The 17,086-nt window shown below is 43.3% G+C and overlaps 2 protein-coding genes across 6 annotated transcripts in view; one reads left to right on the forward strand and one right to left on the reverse strand.

Moving 5' to 3' along the window:
- The window catches only part of LOC109937504 (collagen alpha-3(VI) chain-like), a 747,545-nt gene that overhangs the window by 535,014 nt on the left and 195,445 nt on the right, over nt 1-17,086 (reverse strand). The window lies entirely within an intron of this gene.
- The window catches only part of LOC109916566 (melanophilin-like), a 123,790-nt gene continuing 110,484 nt past the window's right edge, over nt 3,781-17,086 (forward strand). For all 5 annotated transcript variants that reach the window (XM_048599157.1, XM_048599153.1, XM_048599155.1 and 2 more), the window contains exon 1: nt 3,781-4,018. The gene's annotated coding sequence lies outside the window, so the exon portion shown is untranslated. The remainder of the gene's footprint in view (nt 4,019-17,086) is intronic.

A 17,086-nucleotide genomic window follows, 5' to 3' on the forward strand; every position in this document is an offset into this window, starting at 1 on the left:
TCCTGAAATGTCAGCTTTCCTGCTCCTCTGATGCTGCTTGGCCTGCTGTGTTCATCCAGGTCTACACCTTGTTATTTAACATTTCAACGTGATGGACTAGAGAGCAAATAGTTTTTTTTAAAGCGAAACAGGGAAATGTGGGAGGGGAAGGCTTAATTGCACAGGGATGATGGTGAGAGACAAAAGCAGAAAGCAACAGGAAAAGTAAAGAGACATAAGAAATGGTTAGAAGTGCGCAAATGTAAAAATGGAATTGTCCCTAAGAATTCTGTTCAGAAGTAAGAAAAACAAAAGTCCAAAAGATGAGATGCTGTGCCTCAGGCTTGCATTGAGATTGATTGGAACAGTGTAGGAAGCTAAAGACAGAGAGGCCAGAGAGTAAGTCGATAGAGAATTATACCATTGAGAAAGAATAGAGGTGTTCCACAAAGATATGACCCAATTCACATTTGGCCTGTCCAATGCAGAGGAGCATTGTGAGCAGTGAACTACAGTGCAATAAATGAAATGAAGTGCATGTCTAACACTGTTTCACCTGCTTAGGGCATGGGACAGGAGGAAAAGGTAACAGGCCATCTCCTGTGCTTGGGTCGGATTGTATCATGGGAAGGGCACCTCAAGGTATTTGTACTATCACAGTTCTCACATCTTGTCTTGCATTTTTGTGTAGACACAAAGTCTTTTTCTGAAGAAGGGTCTAGGCCCGAAACATCAGCTTTCCTGCTCCTCTGATGCTGCTTGGCCTGCTGTGTTCATCCAGCCCTACACCTTGTTATCTTAAGTCAGGCAGCTTGTCATGGTTGTCAGCAGTGACCAGTCAAGGGGGTGGATGTGTTGCTGCATGGCACTGTTCTCCGTCAATCTGACACCTACAGCATGATGAAGGTGAGTGCATGAGACACACTGTGCATGTGCGTCAACCAAACAACTATGTCAGAAAGTCTAAGGGAATAGCTCTCAGCCATGTGAAGGGAGACACTCTTCAGTCATGGGATCCCAGCACAATCAGTCAAGGAGAGGCTCAATTCTCAGTCCAGAAACTTGGGCATGGTCAGTTGGTTCCATACATCTTTGAACAAGGGGTCAGCCCTGTGTGTCCGATGCAAATACTCAGACTGTTGCAGTCGGTCATTTGAAAGATCTATTTGTTGTTGTTCACATTGGTACCAATTGATATAGGTAGAGAGAGAAATGGAGGGAATATGAGCAGCTGGGGGTTAAATTAAAAAGCAGAACCAAAACCATAATAATATTCAAATTACTACCTGAGACACAAGCTAATTGGCACAGAGTCAACAAGAGTAAAGAGATAAACATGTGGCTCAAAGTTTGGTGTGGGATAAACGGGTTCAAATTCATGGGACATTGGCACCAGGACTCGGGAAGGAGAGAGCAGTTGCGACAGGATTAGCTCCAGCTGAATCATGCTGGGTCCAGAGTCCTGGTAAATTGCATGACGAGGGCTATGGATAGGGCTTTAAAGTAAATAGTAGGGGGTTGGATTCAGTTGCATGGAATATTATGGAAAATATTAAAGGCATGCAGGACTCAGCTGATGTTATTAAAGTGTCCTGAGCAAAGAATAAGACTGAGAGTATGCAAAGGCTCAGAAATCTAACTTCAGGCACAGCAGATAAGGGGACAACTATGAGAAGGGAGGCAGCCAACATAGGACTGAGGGTGTTGTACTTAAATGCATGCAGTATATGAAACAAGGTAAATGAGCCTGGAGCGCAGATTGAAATTGATGGGTACGATGTTGTAGGTGTCAGAGACATGGCTGCGATGGGATTGGGGCTGGAATCTAAATATGCAAGGATACAGGTCCCATTGAAAGGCAGATGGGCAGAGGGTGCAGGATTGCCTCTTTAGTAAGAAATAAAATTAAATTGATAGCAAGAAGCGTTACCAAGTTCGAAGGCATGTTGAGTTGAGGAACTGTAAAGAAAATAGATTCTAATGGGGGTTTTGTACAGGCCTCCGAGCTGTAGTCAGGACATTGGGAAGAAAATAGATCATAGCCACAGAGAAGGCTCCATTGATGGAGGTCTGTGCTGAGACCCTATTGCACCATCTAGAAGCAGAGGGAAGAGTATGTATACATAACAATGGGTCCTGATGAGATCTTTGTGTCCCAGACATCTACATCTCCTTCTAAGTTGCCCATCTTGTTAATCCCACAGGTTTCACACTTTTTCATCCACGTCCCCACACAACCCGTCTATGTATGCTGGCACCTCTACCACCCAGTTCCTGGTTTACAAGGTGACCATGGCTGATTTTGTTATTCACTGTTGTCCCACGTGAAGCCAGGGTACTCCTGGCTGTGGACGCTCCCCAACCCCTGCCCCTGCATCACACCTTGAGCTCTTGCCCACAGCCTGCAACCCCTAGTTCTGAAAACTCATGTGCTAAGGCTCAGTGTCGGGACAAGAACTAGTAATTATACAGCTCCCCAAGCACGCTAGCCCTACCCCTTGGACCTGCTAGTTTAGGGACAGCGGACTGGCTGTAACCCTCCCCCTGAACTGCAGAGACAAATATCCCTGATCGAGAACATCCTGACTGGATGTCTGACTGTAGCCATTTCCCCTGCCTGCTGTGGGAGGATGCCACTGACTGACTGTGCCAGGAGGCCTTAACTGGCCATTGTCTCCACGGACCTCGGTAGAGGCCTAAGTCTTCATGTCGTTGTTTCCAACTTGCTGCACATCCAGTATGTTTGCCGTGTAAGCTGGAGCTGGCTTGTGTTGACACTGCCATTCTGTAAGAAGTACGCCCCCTTAGATTGAGGGCTGCTTGCCAGAAAGGCGCGATGCCCTGGGGCTGCACTAACTGGCATGACAGGGCAGGGAAGCTGCGACCATGCAGGTAGTGAGCAGGTGCTAACTGAGCAAGCGAGCAGCTCTAGACACAGCCTGGTCCAGTGCCAACTGGGCATCCGTTGAGTTTTCCTGAAGTCTAGCCTGTTTGGCGAGTTTGGTAAGATTGGAGGCTGAGTGATAATGAGGTGTGTTTCAGTGTTCACACATCGTTTAACAAGTATTGATCCTCATTCCACTGGCACCTTGCGGCTCCCTGGCGAGAATGTTGGCATACTATTGAAAAGCATAAAAAGATGGGGCAAGATAATCTTGACATTGAGATGGGCCTTGTCAGAATTCTCATCCAATTCTGCCACACATCTCTTGTCACTCAGACCCCTATAAGATTCTGCTCACTCTGTACATCAAACTGCCAGTTGTAAATAACACTGTGCATCAAAATCCCAGCTCTAAATAGCCCCGTCTACATGAAGCTCCCTGCTCTAAATAACCTGTGTATCAAACTCCTAGCTGGGCTCCACTGTGTACATCAAAGTCTCAGCTCCAAACAATGGTGTACATCAGATTTCATCTAAAATCCACTGCGTACGCCAAACTCCCAAGTATAAAGAGCCCTGTGTGCAAAGTTCCAGCTCCAAACAACACTCCCTACATCAAACTCCCAGCTGACTTACACTGTGTAAATAAGTGTCAGGTCTAAGTAATCTCATGTACTTCAAACTTCCAGCTCTAAGTATACCCGTAGACATCAAACTCTCTGCTCAAGACCACTGTGTAGTCAAGTTTCCAGTTCAAAATAATCCTGTTTGCATCAGACTCCCAGGTGCATTACACAACGTACATCAGACTCCCCGGCTCTGCACTACACTAGAAACAGGGTCTATCATTCTTTCATTCAGGCTTTCTTTTATCGCAAGCTATTGGTTCAACATCATGTGGTTAGACATAACGCTGTTTGAAGCATTCCTTCGGTTGCATGTGATATTTTCTTATCGGCGTGCAGGGTTATGTGACCCTGCAGGTCAGGATACGAGCGGTGACATGTGATTGTGAGGTGCGGGACAGAGACCTCTCACAGTGACTGGAACAGGAAGACGGCAGGAGTTTGGCAGCGCAGTTCTTCATGAGCAATTTCAAATGAAATGCAGACTTTTCGATCAGTTGCACCATAGTGATGACTTGCTCTGAAATTGGTAATGTATGGAATTATTAAATTAAATTTGGAAGGTTATTGGCGTGGTTATTGCTACAGCAGATTGTAATCTGGGGTAAAGCTTGACATTGAAACGCATTGTTATAAAAGTGTGGATCCTTTAAAGTTGTGGGCGTCTGAAATGCAGCACAATAACTTAGAGCTATGAATGCAGAATATTAATACTGTGATATTGTGCTAAATCTGGTGATATTAATTAATTATTAAGAGAACATTTAGGCCTTGTTTTATTTTGGATTTACTGCTTGATTTTTCAACATAAACACGTTGTGGGAATAATTTAGTTTGTGGCAACAGATTTTGTGAAAGGTTCTTCTTTTTGCTACTGAACAAGGTGTAGAGCTGGATGAACACAGCAGGCCAGGCAGCATCAGAGGAGCAGGAAAGCTGACGTTTCGGGCCTGGACCCTTCTTCGAGTCTGAAGAGCATTCACAGTTGTTTTCATGTATCTTCGTACTTAAAATTATTTCTGAAAAACTTTTTCACAGGATGTTTGTTCCCAGCTCTAGTTGCCCTGGAGAGCAGTAGTGGTAAGCCCCTCTTCTTGAACTGCTGCAGTTCTTCTGGTATAGGTACACCCACAGTGCCATGAGGGAGGGTGTTCCATATCTTCAACTGAGCAATAAAGTTGGGCACACAAGCAGGATGAGAACGAAATTTGTTTGAGTAGTTTGGTCCTGATGCTTTGAGGAAACAAACTTGAATTATTTACCTTTAACTTACATGAGGACACAGGATTGAGTACATCAAAGTTATAAAATTTATATAAAGAAATGTGCGTTAAAATGAAACGAAAGCAGAAATTGCTGGAAAAGCTTGACAATTTCTGTTTTTGTTTATGATTTTCAGCATCTGCAGTTCTTTCTGTTTTTATTTTGTGTAAGAGCCTCCCTAACCAATGTTTCTAAATTGTGTTGAAAGTGGTCTGCATCCAACACATTTCCTTGTAGTTCATTTGCTACTTTTAGCATAATTTTGTTGTTTAACGAAGAGAAATACCAACAGTATTTTAATGTAGATAGGTTCCCAAGTCACATTCCCAAAACGCATAATTGAAAAAAAATGTTAAGTCAGAGAAAGAGGAATTAAAAGGATGTTAAATTAGTTTTTAAGTGGTGTGGATTGTCAAAAGAAGCATAAGTTTTTACAGCAAGAATTCCAAATGGTAAACACTCAGTAGATGAATATAGGACTGACTGCCGATGGTGAAATGAAGGCTGGGATACCAGGTTCAGAGAAATGGACAACTGGGGCTGGTGTGTAGGGTTATGGGTCTTGAGGGGACTACTAAGAAAGATGGGGAGGGGAGGTGAATTTATCAAAGAATATAAACATGAGCTTGAGAAATTTAAATTTTATGTATTCAGCACCAAGTCGCAAAACTAACGCGGTTCACTCCTAACATAAGTTGACAATTTAAAGTTTTTTAACAAAAATCAAGAAGCAAAAAAGGTGCCTTGGCTCAGTGGTAGCACAGGCTTATAATGGAAATGGTGATGGTTCAAGCCTTGCTCAAGAGAGTTACCATCCAGGTTGACCACTGACTACAATACTGAATGAATGTTGTGTAAATGTAAAAGAACCCATAACATTTATCAAAGTAGTGTGTGGAGATGTCCCACAAACCCAGTCAATGTTTATCCATTAACCGATATTGCCAGAAATTATCTTACTTGTTCGTATTTGTGCGATCTTGCTGTGCAATTGTTGTGTTTCCTTGACTACATTTTTAAAAAAATTAAAAAATTTTAAAAAATTCTTCATTGTCTAAGAAACACTTCATGATGTTCTGAAGTCTTGAAAAGCATCCTATAAATGGAAATTCCTTCATCATGGTAGGTTTTTGACTGAAGGCTGTGCATTTTGTGTCACGTTAAGACAATGAGATTTTAGCAAAACATTTTATAATCATTCACTTTAGCCAGTTTGGACACCCTCCATTTATTTGCCTTTTTGACAATTGACAGATTCCTTCCTGAAGAAGAAGTTGAACAGAAAAATCATAAGACTTTAAGATATAGAGTAAAAATTGATTTGATTTAATGGTTAGTGGTGAATATGATTCATGTTTTACATCTACGTTGTTCAAACCTAAGCATTTTCATTGTGTTTTTTTTATGGTACCAACTACCCCCGCCAACCCCAGCTAGTGTCACATGAGTATATAGTGCCCAGGTATATGTATGGATTGCAGAAGGCCTGTTACCTTTATCTGTGATTCACCCTGCACCATTCCAAGGGGTTTGGAATTCTTTCATAATGGTTGCATGTATTAATTTTCTAAATGGATTAAAGCTGGTCATTGCTACATATGAATCCCATAGCCTTCATAAGCTAGTTGGGAATGTTCCAGAGATAAGTTCTGCTATGCCTATACCTATGTAACTCAAATTCCTGCTATTGCCTCCTTATGATCCTTGGCAGACCGCGTTGCGCAATGGTTCTTGCTCCATTTTATCACTGATGGAGAACAGCACTATATAGCTGGTTGCTTTATTGATTCACAGGATGTTGGTGGCACTGCCTCGTTCAGCATTTATTGCCATCCCTTATTTCCCTGTAGGACGTAGTGGTGAGCTAACTTCCTTGAACTGCAGCAGACTGTGTTGCACAGGTAGACCCAGAATGCTGTCAGGGAGGAAGTTCCAGTGGGCCAGCTGTAGTGAAGGGACAGTGATATAAGTCTGAGTCAGGATAGTGTCTGGCTTGGAGGGAAACTTGCAGGTAATGGTATTCCCATGCATTTGTTGTCCTTGCCCTTGTAGGTGGCAGAGGTCATGGGTTTATGTGTATCGCTGGTGGAGAGAGTGAACATTAATGCTTTTAGTTGGGGTACCAATCAAGAAGCCCGCTTTGTATTCAATGGTGTCAAGCTTCTTGATTGTTGTTGGATTGTTTGTTGACTGCTCTCATCAAGGCAAGGAAAGAGTATTCCATCACACTCCTGACGTGTGCCTTGTATGTGGTATAAGTCTGTGAATCACTGCAGAATTCCTAGGGTCTGATCTGCTCTAGTAGCTACAGTATTTACAAGGCAAGCTCAGTTCAGTTTCAGATCAGATTTGATAGTTGGGCATTCAGCAAAGGTAATGTCATTGAAAGTCGAGGGCTGATGATTGGATTCCGCGTGGTTGGAGATGGACACCTGTGTGGTACAAATCTGTTACCTGCCACTTATCAGCCCAGGTCTGAATGATGTCCAAGTCTTGCTGCATTTGGACATGGACTACTTTAGTATCTGAGGAGATGTGAATGGTGCTGAACATTGTGCAGTTATCAGTGAACATCCCTACCTAATCTTATGATGGAGTGAAGGTCATTAATAAAATAATTGAAGATCATTGGGCCTGGGGAACTCCTGCAGAGATGTCCTTTTCCTGTGAGTTGTAGGTGGCAGCTTCTCCAGGTTAATTCTTTATATTTAGGTATGTCTGATGCTGATCCTGACATGCTGTCCCGTACTATTAATTGAAGCAGTGTTGATCTCCTGGCTTGGTGACAATGGCAGAGTGTGAGAGTTGCCAAGCAATGAAACTACAGATGTGGCTTAATACAATTTTGCTGCTACTGATAGCTCAAGCCCCTCTTGGATACACAGTTTTGAGTTGCTAGACTTGCTCAAACGTTATCCCATTAAGCACGGTGGTAACACCATATAACATATTAGAGGGTATCCTTAATGTGAAGCTTGAACTTTGTCTCCACAAGGACCATGTGGTGGTCAGTCCCAACATAACTGTCATGAATAGCTGCATTTCTTCTTGGTAGATTTGTGAGGACCAAGTCAAGTATGTTTTTTCCTCTTGTTTGTTCCATTACTGCCTGCAGCAGATCCAGCCTAGAATGTTAAATGGAAATTATGTATTGGTGATTATCTCCAAAGATTCTGTAGATATTGGATGGTTCCTGCAGATTGGCTGATGGAATATATCATGGAAAAATGTGAGGTTATCCACTTGGGAACCAACATGTAGAGATTTTCTTAAATTGTAAGAGATTAAAAAGTGTAAACACACAAAGGGACATGGATGTCTTCATAAATATGTCATGGAAGGCTAACATACAGATGTGGCAAGCTATTAGAAAGGCTAATAGAATGTTAGCATTTACTGAAAGAGGATTTGAGTGCAGGAGTAATGAAGCCTTGCTTCAGTTGTATAGAACCTTGATTTGACTGCCACTGGAATACTGTATGCAGGTTTGCTCCCCTTACCTTAGGAAAGATATTATTTACAAACAAGGAGTGCAATAAAGGTTTGCCTGACTTGTTCCCATGACAACAGGACTGTCCTTTCAAGAGAGATGAGTTAAACTGGGCCTGTATTCTCTAGACTTTCAAAGAATGAGAGGTGATCTCATCAAAACCTATCAAATGTTAAAGCTACAGAGGGGGTAGATGTAGGTAAGATGTTTCCCCCAGCTAGAACCAAAGGTACCCAATTTCAAAACAAGAGGGAAGCCACATAGGAATGAGAGGAGGATGCATGTCTTATAATTGACGGTCATGACAATTTGAAATTCTCCACCCCTTAGAGCTTTGGAAACTCAGTCATTGAGTATGTTTAAAGCAGAGATTGACAGATTTCTAAATACCTATGAGCTAAGGTAACTCCTGAGGATGGGGATGACGTTAGAAAAAGGTGTTGAAATAGTTGATCAGCCAGAATTGTATTAAATGGTGGAAGTGACTTGATTGGCTGAATGGCCTACTCAGCCAGTAGTGGTGTTACTGCTGGATTTTGAAGCTCCCTACCAAAGTACGTTCTGTGCCCTTGCCACCACCATTGCATCCTCTAAGCTGTGTTCAAATGGAAGAGAACTGATTCATTAGCTGAGAAGGATGGGGAAGGGGTGCATTATGTGGTAATCAACAGGAGGTTTCTGTGTCCATGTTTTACCTTATGCCATGAACCTTCCGGAGTCAGGAGTCAATATTCAGGACTCCTTCCTGACTGTATACCACATGCCACAACCTCTGATGTTGCAGGACACACCCAGGGATAGTGGTGGTAGTGTTGGGACATTTTACAACATGATTTGTCAGGGGTGTTGCTTGACTAGTCTGCGAGACAGCTCTGACATTTTCAGCACAGCTACCAGATATCAGTAAGGAAGACTTATTCCAGATTTGACAGGACTGTGTGTGCCATCGCCATGTCCTTTGTCTGCCATCGCCATGTCCTTTGTCTTTGAATAGTCCATCCGGTTCCATATCTTTCAACAGACTTTGTAGCAGATAGATACAATTGAATGACTTGCTAGGCTTATCCAGAGTCAACCAAATTGTTGCAGATCCGGAGTCACATGTAGGTTAAATCAGGTAACGATGGCAGATTTCCTTCTTAAAGGGAGTTATTGGTCAAAATGAGTTTTTATGATAATGATTACTATTACTGCAACTTTTAATTCCAGGTGCATTGAGTTCAGATTTCACCACCTGCTATGGTGAGATTCCAACCTATATCTCCAGGGGGCTACTGGGGGCAGTTTTGGAGGAAGTATAGAAATGAGGAGGAGTCCATATGGAGAACGGACATAGACCACTTGAGCCAAATGGCCTAATGCTGGGCTGTAAATTCTATGTAAGCCAAAGTCTTTAAAAACTAACCAGAGTTTACATTGTTGTTCATATCTTATGTTTCAGTCTTTTTTAGGTTCTGCAACATTTTCCAGGCCATTCTCTGGGGTGGTGTCATTTTGTGGACCATTTATGTCAAACCACTGTTGCGTTGGTCTCTAATTTCTTATGATAGAATGTCTTCCTTTGGAAAACAATTCTTGTTCTTCTGCAGAGCTCAGATGGATAGCTCCTTTACAGTTACAGTACTGTCTGAGGGGTGGTGTACCTTTCAAATCTAAAAGATAAATGATGTGCAGAGGTTTTGCAAACTGCCACGTGGAGCAGTGCAACTAACTTCAAAGTCAACTGGATATTTGTGATTGGTTATAGTGTGATTGAATTTCAACGAGGTATTTCCTATAAGGGAGCAGTACTGGTGACATAGGGTAGAAGAGAACCTGAAAGAGAGAGGGAAAATGTTAACAACAGAGCCAAGCAATTAAGATTTGCATGCACATTTGAATGCTGAACGCTGTTGACTCATACTTTTATGTGGAAGTATCTAATCTATCAGGAATTTCTTTGGTGTACTTCTAAGGGGTGGCTTATGTTTATTTATTGAGTTCCATCTATCGATGTTCAGTATGTTTTTGGCACGCAAAGCCAAAGCTCATTGTATTTTCTGAATACACCTACAGAGCACAATTGACATAAAGCAAGGTTGTCCATTTGTTTGCATATAAAACTGAATCTTTTAGTCTGAAATTATGTGATTTAGCCGAGGGAATTGGTGGTGCAATATCCATGTCACTATACTAGTTCTACAGAGTCCCAGGCTAGTGTTCTGGGGACACGGATTCAAGTCCCACAGTGGCTGTTGATGGAATTTATATTCAATTAGTTAATTCATCTGGAATTAAAAGTTGGTATTAGCCATTGTGACACCTATTATGTAAAAACCTGAAATAAAAACAAAGTGCTAGATGAGCTCAACAGGTCTGGCAGCATCTGTGGAGAAGGAAACAGTTAACATTTTTAATCTGATTATGACTTTTCTTCAGAACGCCTGCAGAAACCTATTTGATTCACTTTTGGGACAGACATCTGCTGCCATGATACCTGTGACTATTAACTGTTTTCTGAAATTGCTGAGCAAACACCCAGTTGTACTAAATACCCACAGAAAAATGTAATAGGAATAAAACCAGATCAACCACCCAGCATCAACTTGGGCACCAGAAATTACAATGGTGCCAGCTTCAGCTCCCTCATCAGTGGTCTTAACTCCATTGTAAGAAGTGAGGACATTTGCTGATAATTCCAAAAAATTCAGTACCATTCATGGTACCTCAGATATTGAAGCAGTCCATGTCCATATGCAGCAAGAATTAGTCAACATTAAGGCTAGGTTGATAAGTGATAAGGAATATTCACTCCACACAAATGCTAGGCAATGACACTCTCCACCTAAACAGAATCTGACCAGATCCGCTTAACATTCAGTGATGACATTACCATTTCTGAATTCCCCACTATCAAAATCCAGGAAGGGGGTGTTACCATTGACCAGAAATTGAACGGGAACTGCTACGTAAATACTCTGCTATGGGAACAGAACAGCGGCTGGAAGATCTGCAATGAGTAGATCATCTCCTGATTCCCCAAAAGCTGTCTTCACAAGGCATGAGTACGATGAAATACACTTTACTTTCTGGCATGAGTATGGTTCCAATAGTAATCATGAAGCTCGAAACAAAACAGGACAAAGCAGCTCACTAAATCAACACCCCATTTACTACCTCAAATATTCACTCTCTCCATCACCAACACACAGTAACAGCAGTGTTTAGGATATGCCAGGTGCAGCAACTTACCAAGGCTCCTAACTTCCAAACCTACAACCTCTACCATCTACAAGGACAAGAGAAGCAGATGCATGGGAACACTGTCACCTGCGAGTTCCCTTCCAAGCCACACACCCTGCTGCCTTGGAACTGTATCATGTTTCCTTCACTGTTGCTGAGTCGAAATCCTGAAACTCCATTCATGACAGCACTGTGGGTGTTCCTACTCCCAAAGGATTGCAGTAATTCAAAAAGGCATCTCATCACCACCTTCTCAAGGGATGGGCAATGAATGCTTTTAGCCGTTGCTCACATCCAATGAAAGAATAGAAGAAGAGTTGTAGGCTACAAGTGTAGAACCCATGTGAATAATGTCGATTTAAAAAAAAAGTTATGGTACCATCAGATGGAGTGATTTTGATACTGTTGGAGATTGGTTTCTGCCAGGCAGTGAAAAAGATACCTGGAGTGGCATTACCCAGCTACTGTTTTCAACAGTATCAATAAATAGTGATTGTTGCAATCTCACAACCCTGCCAGTATCTGTAATCTTGTGCAGACCATACAAACCACCCTATCTCTGTAATTCCTCCAGCAGTGAGAAGTCTCTCTGTGCTTATTAACACTTGCAGTCCTTTCATCTCGTCCTATCTCTTTCCTCATGCCCACAACTACAGTCTGTCTCATGTTATATTTTTTTCCAGCTCATACATTACTACCCATCTTATTCAGTCAGGAGTCAGGCAGTTTGATGATTGAAAGGAAATGACAATGTCTCAAAGTGGGTACAGTGTTAAGGAGATCTGGCAATATTTCTATACATGTCTTTGGAAATGATAAATCAAGTGAATACGTTGTTTTATAAAAAAAAATGAACGTTCTTTTTTGGAGACTGTGCAAAAAATCAAGGAATTGACTATACTTGTTCTGAATACGCGAACATCAGCCAGCAGCAAAATAACACGACAAACTTTCCTTAATATCAGTACACTCGGACAATGAAGGCCATCAGTTTAACTGGGACAACATTATCACAGTAACCCAAGCCAAACATAGATACGCAGGGGAATTCCTAGAGGCGTGGTTCTCAACCCATAAAGCAATCAACAAACATATAGAATTGGACACCTGATACAAACCCATACAGAACAAAACTGGAAATGACACTACTCACCATAACGGACAAGACAGTATAAATTCCAAGTGGAGTAGAACAACATCGCTTCATTGGAGGCCTCACTGTTGATGTTATCAAACATGGTGATCAAACATCTGAGCGAAAACAAGCCAGCTCGGCGAGCAAGCCAACAACCTCACCCACAACCCGAGCTACAAATCTTTGCTAAAACGTTAAGCAATCATATGTTGGGAGGAAGCAGATATATTAAGCATTGCTGAGACATAGCTCAAGAAAAATCAGAATTGGAATTAAACATGTTTCAAAAAGATAGGAAAGTAGAAAAATGGAGCTGGATTAGCTGTACTTATTTACGATAATATATTTACAGTTTATAAAAAGATGTAGCTATTAGCTACTCAAAACTAGAACAGAACTACAGATAAAGATAAAAGGTAATACAGCAGCAATCACACTGATAAGTGTAGTCTGCAGACCATCTAATACTGGAATAGAGATAGATGAAGAAATATTCAGGCAAATTAAGGAATAGGGCATTAAACATAGAATGATAAGTACAATGATTTTAATTGGAAAGGATAGATAAAGGGGATAAAGGAATGGAGTTCCTAAAATGTGTGCACAACTGCTTTCTAGCTCAATATGTGGAAACTGTGAAACAAGAAACGATTCAATATCAGATCTTGCTGTTGTAACATAATAAATGTGGCAGGCAAATATACACACAGTAAGCTCCCATCTACAGTAGTGTGAAAGCGGCCAGATGATCTGTTTCCCTGATGTTGATTGACAGATATAAGTTGGTCAGAGCACCAGGATTAACTCCCCTCCTGTTCTTCAACGTAGTGCCATAAGATCATTTTCATTCACTGGAAGGGACAGGAACATCAGTTTAATTTCCATTCTGAAAGGCAGCACCTCAGACAGTGTAGCATTCCCTCAGTACCGTGCTGGAGTATCAGCTTTGATACTGTGCTCCAGTGCTGGAGGGAAAATTCAGCCCACAAGAGTTACTTTTCTTCAACTCTCACTGAAAGAAATGCAGTGAAAGGGAGTGTTGGAATACCTTCTCAAAAGGTTGAATATGGGTTTGTAAATCAAAATTATAATTTCATTTACAAAAACAGAAGTTGCTGAAAGCTCAGCAGGTCTGGCAGTATCTGTGAAGAAAAAATTCAGAGTTAACGTTTCAGGTCCGGTGACCCTACCTCAGAACTGATGTTAGCTGGGAAAGCGTCAGTTTATATGCAGAAAATAGTAAGAGGGATGGGATAGGGAGGAGACAATAGGATAGAGCCCAACGAGAGAGATGAGCAGTTGGACAGACAAAGCAGTTGATAACAATCAGGCTGGGAGGGTGAATAGTTGTTAATGGGGACTGTTAGTGACTAACAATAGGTAGTGTGTAATGGCAGGCTATGTGGTAACAAGGCCTGGTGTGTGGCATGGGGGGCTGGGACATGGGAGAGTTTAGGCCCTAAAATTATTGAACTTGATATTGAGTCCGGAGGGCTGCAGGGTCCCCAAGCAGAAAATGAGGAGTTGTTCTTCGAGCTTGCGTTGAGCTTCGCTGGAACACTGTAGCAAGCCAGAGACACAGATGTTGGCCAGGGAGCAGGCTGGTGTGTTAAAGTGGCAGGCAACAGGTAGCTCAGCAGGTCTGAGGAAGGGTCACCGGACCCGAAACGTTAACTCTGTTTTCTCCTTCACAGATGCTGCCAGACCTGCTGAGCTTCTCCAGCAACTTTGTTTTTGTTCCTGATTTACAGGATCCGCAGTTCTTTTGGTTTTTAACAGGTAGCTCAGGTCTTTTTTTGTGAGCAGAACGTAGGTGTTCTGCGAAGCAGTCACCCAGTCTACGTGTCGTTACCCCACTGTCGAGGAGACCGCATTGTGAGCAGCGAATGCAGTAGACCAGATTCTGGGAAGTGCCTGGAAGGTATGTTTGGGCCCTTGGATACTGGGGAGGGAGGAGGTAAATGGGCAGGTGTTGCACCTTCGTTGGTTACAGGGGAAGGTGCCGTAGGGCCGTGGGGCGGGTGTTGGGGTTGAAGGAAGAGTGGACCAGGGTGTCCCGGAGGGAACGGTCCCTGTGGTAGGCTGACAAGGGAGGGGACATCATTTCCACCACTTCCAGCGGCATGCCACGACTAGACATGTATTCCCCTCCCCTCCCTTTTCTGCCTTCCACAGGGACTGTACCCTCAGGGACAACCTGGTCCACTCTTCCTTCACCCCCAACACCTCCCCACAGCACCTTCCCCTGTAAGGCTGTTTCTGAACCCAGGTCCTGGGCGCTGTGAGGTAGCAGTGCTAAGCACTGAGCTATCTCACATATTCCAAGATACAGTAAAAGTATTCAGAGATAGTAGGAACTGGAGATGCTGGAGAATCTGAGATAACAAGGTGTAGAGCTGGATGAACACAGCAGGCCAAGCAGCATCAGAGGAGCAGGAAAGCTGACGTTTCGGGCCTAGACCCCTTCTTCAGAAATGGGGGAGGGGAATGGGGTTCTGAAATAAATAGGGAGAGATGGGGAGGCGGATAGAAGATGGATAGAGGAGAAGATAGGTAGAGAGGAGACAGACAGGTCAAAGAGGTGGGGATGGAGCCAGTAAAGGTGAGTGTAGGTGGGGAGTTAGGGAGGGGATAGGTCAGTCCAGGGAGGACGGACAGGTCAAGGGGGCGGGATGAGGCCAGTAGGTAGGAGATGGGGGTGGGGTTGGAGGTGGGAGGAGGGGATAGGTGGGAGGAAGGATAGGTTAGGGAGGCGGGGACAAGCTGGGCTGGTTTTGGGATGCGGTAGGGGGAGGGGAGATTTTGAAGCTTGTGAAGTCCACGTTGATACCATTGGGCTGCAGGGGTCCCAAGCGAAATATGAGGTGCTGTTCCTGCAACCTTCGGATGGCATCGTTGTGGCACTGCAGGAGGCCCAGGATGGACATGTTGTCTGAAGAATGGGAGGGGGAGTTGAAATGGTTCGCGACTGGGAGGTGCAGTTGTTTAGTGCGAACCGAGCGTAGGTGTTCTGCAAAGTGGTCCCCAAGCATCCGCTTGGTTTCCCCGATGTAGAGGAGGCCACAATGGGAACAGTGGATGCAGTATACCACATTAGCAGATGTGCAGGTGAACATCTGCTTGATGTGGAAAGTCTTCTTGGGGCCTGGGATGGGGGTGAGGGGGGAGGTGTAGGGGCAGGTGTAGCACTTCCTGCGGTTGCAGGGAAAAGTGCCAGGTGTGGTGGGGCTGGAGAGGAGTGTGGAGCGGACAAGGGAGTCTTGGAGAGAGTGGTCCCTCCGGAAAGCAGATAAGGGTGGGGAGGGAAAAATGTCTTTGGTGGTGGGGTCGGATTGCAGATGGCGGAAGTGTCGGAGGATGATGCGTTGGATCCGGAGGTTGGTGGGGTGGTACGTGAGGATGAGGGGATTCTGTTTTGGTTGTTATTGCGGGGAGGGGGTGTGAGGGATGAGTTGCGGGAAATGCGGGAGACACGGTTGAGGGCGTTCTCGACCACTGTGGAGGGGAAGTTGCGGTCCTTGAAAAACGAGGACATCTGAGATGTTTGGGAGTGGAATGCCTCATCCTGGGAGCAGATGTGGCAGAGGCGAAGGAATTGGGAATAGGGAATATTGCACCTTACATAAGTACATCAGGGCTGTAGAATAGAATGCAGAATATGGTGTTATAGCTACAGAAAATTGTCAAAGAAAGATCAACTCTATTATATGAAAGGTCTGTTCACCAGTCTGATAACAGAATGGAAGAAACTGTTCTTAAACCATATATCCTGATAATATCATAGGTTTCAAATTTGAATTTGAGGATCCATACAAAGATGAATATGTAAATGTAGTTAAAGTAACATAACAAAGCCCTTTACTCTGTTTAATGAAGCAGCTTCTAGACCCTTTTTGTTGCTGTGCTGTCATTAAAAGCTGTTGAAGGATGGAGGTTAGTTTTTGTTTACATCTGAATGGAAAAGAACTAGATGTGGGTGTGATGTGTGACTCTGCCCCTTAATCACATAGCTTGTTTGAACTCGTTAATTCGACTCATAGGTAAAAAAGGCAAAGTCATGGTTAATTGTTCTCATTCATATAGTCCACATGACTCACATCTTTGGAATAAAAGGGAAAATATTACATGTGTGAGGGGTATTATGAGCTGGAAGATAGCTATGTGGGGTGGAAATGAAACCACGCTGTCTCATTTTGGAACAACTATTTGTTGGGAAACTGGAGTAAAAGATCAAGACCTCTAGTTCAAAGATCTCCCACGCTTGAAAGAGGCAGGAGGGAAGTCGAGATTTGAAATAAATCTCTGCCCTGTGATCATCTTATTGTCTACGAGCCCTGTTGGGTCTTTCAGTGACAAATACACTCCATTAAAAAAATCTATTTCAGTATCCAACATGTTTTAAACTGGAGATAGTAGGAACTGCAGATGCTGGAGTGCCTGAGATAACAAGGTGTAGAGCTGGATGAACACAGCAGGCCAAGCAGCAT

This window comes from Rhincodon typus, chromosome 7, assembly GCF_021869965.1.
Source record: "Rhincodon typus isolate 14 chromosome 7, sRhiTyp1.1, whole genome shotgun sequence".
Taxonomy (NCBI): domain Eukaryota; kingdom Metazoa; phylum Chordata; class Chondrichthyes; order Orectolobiformes; family Rhincodontidae; genus Rhincodon; species Rhincodon typus.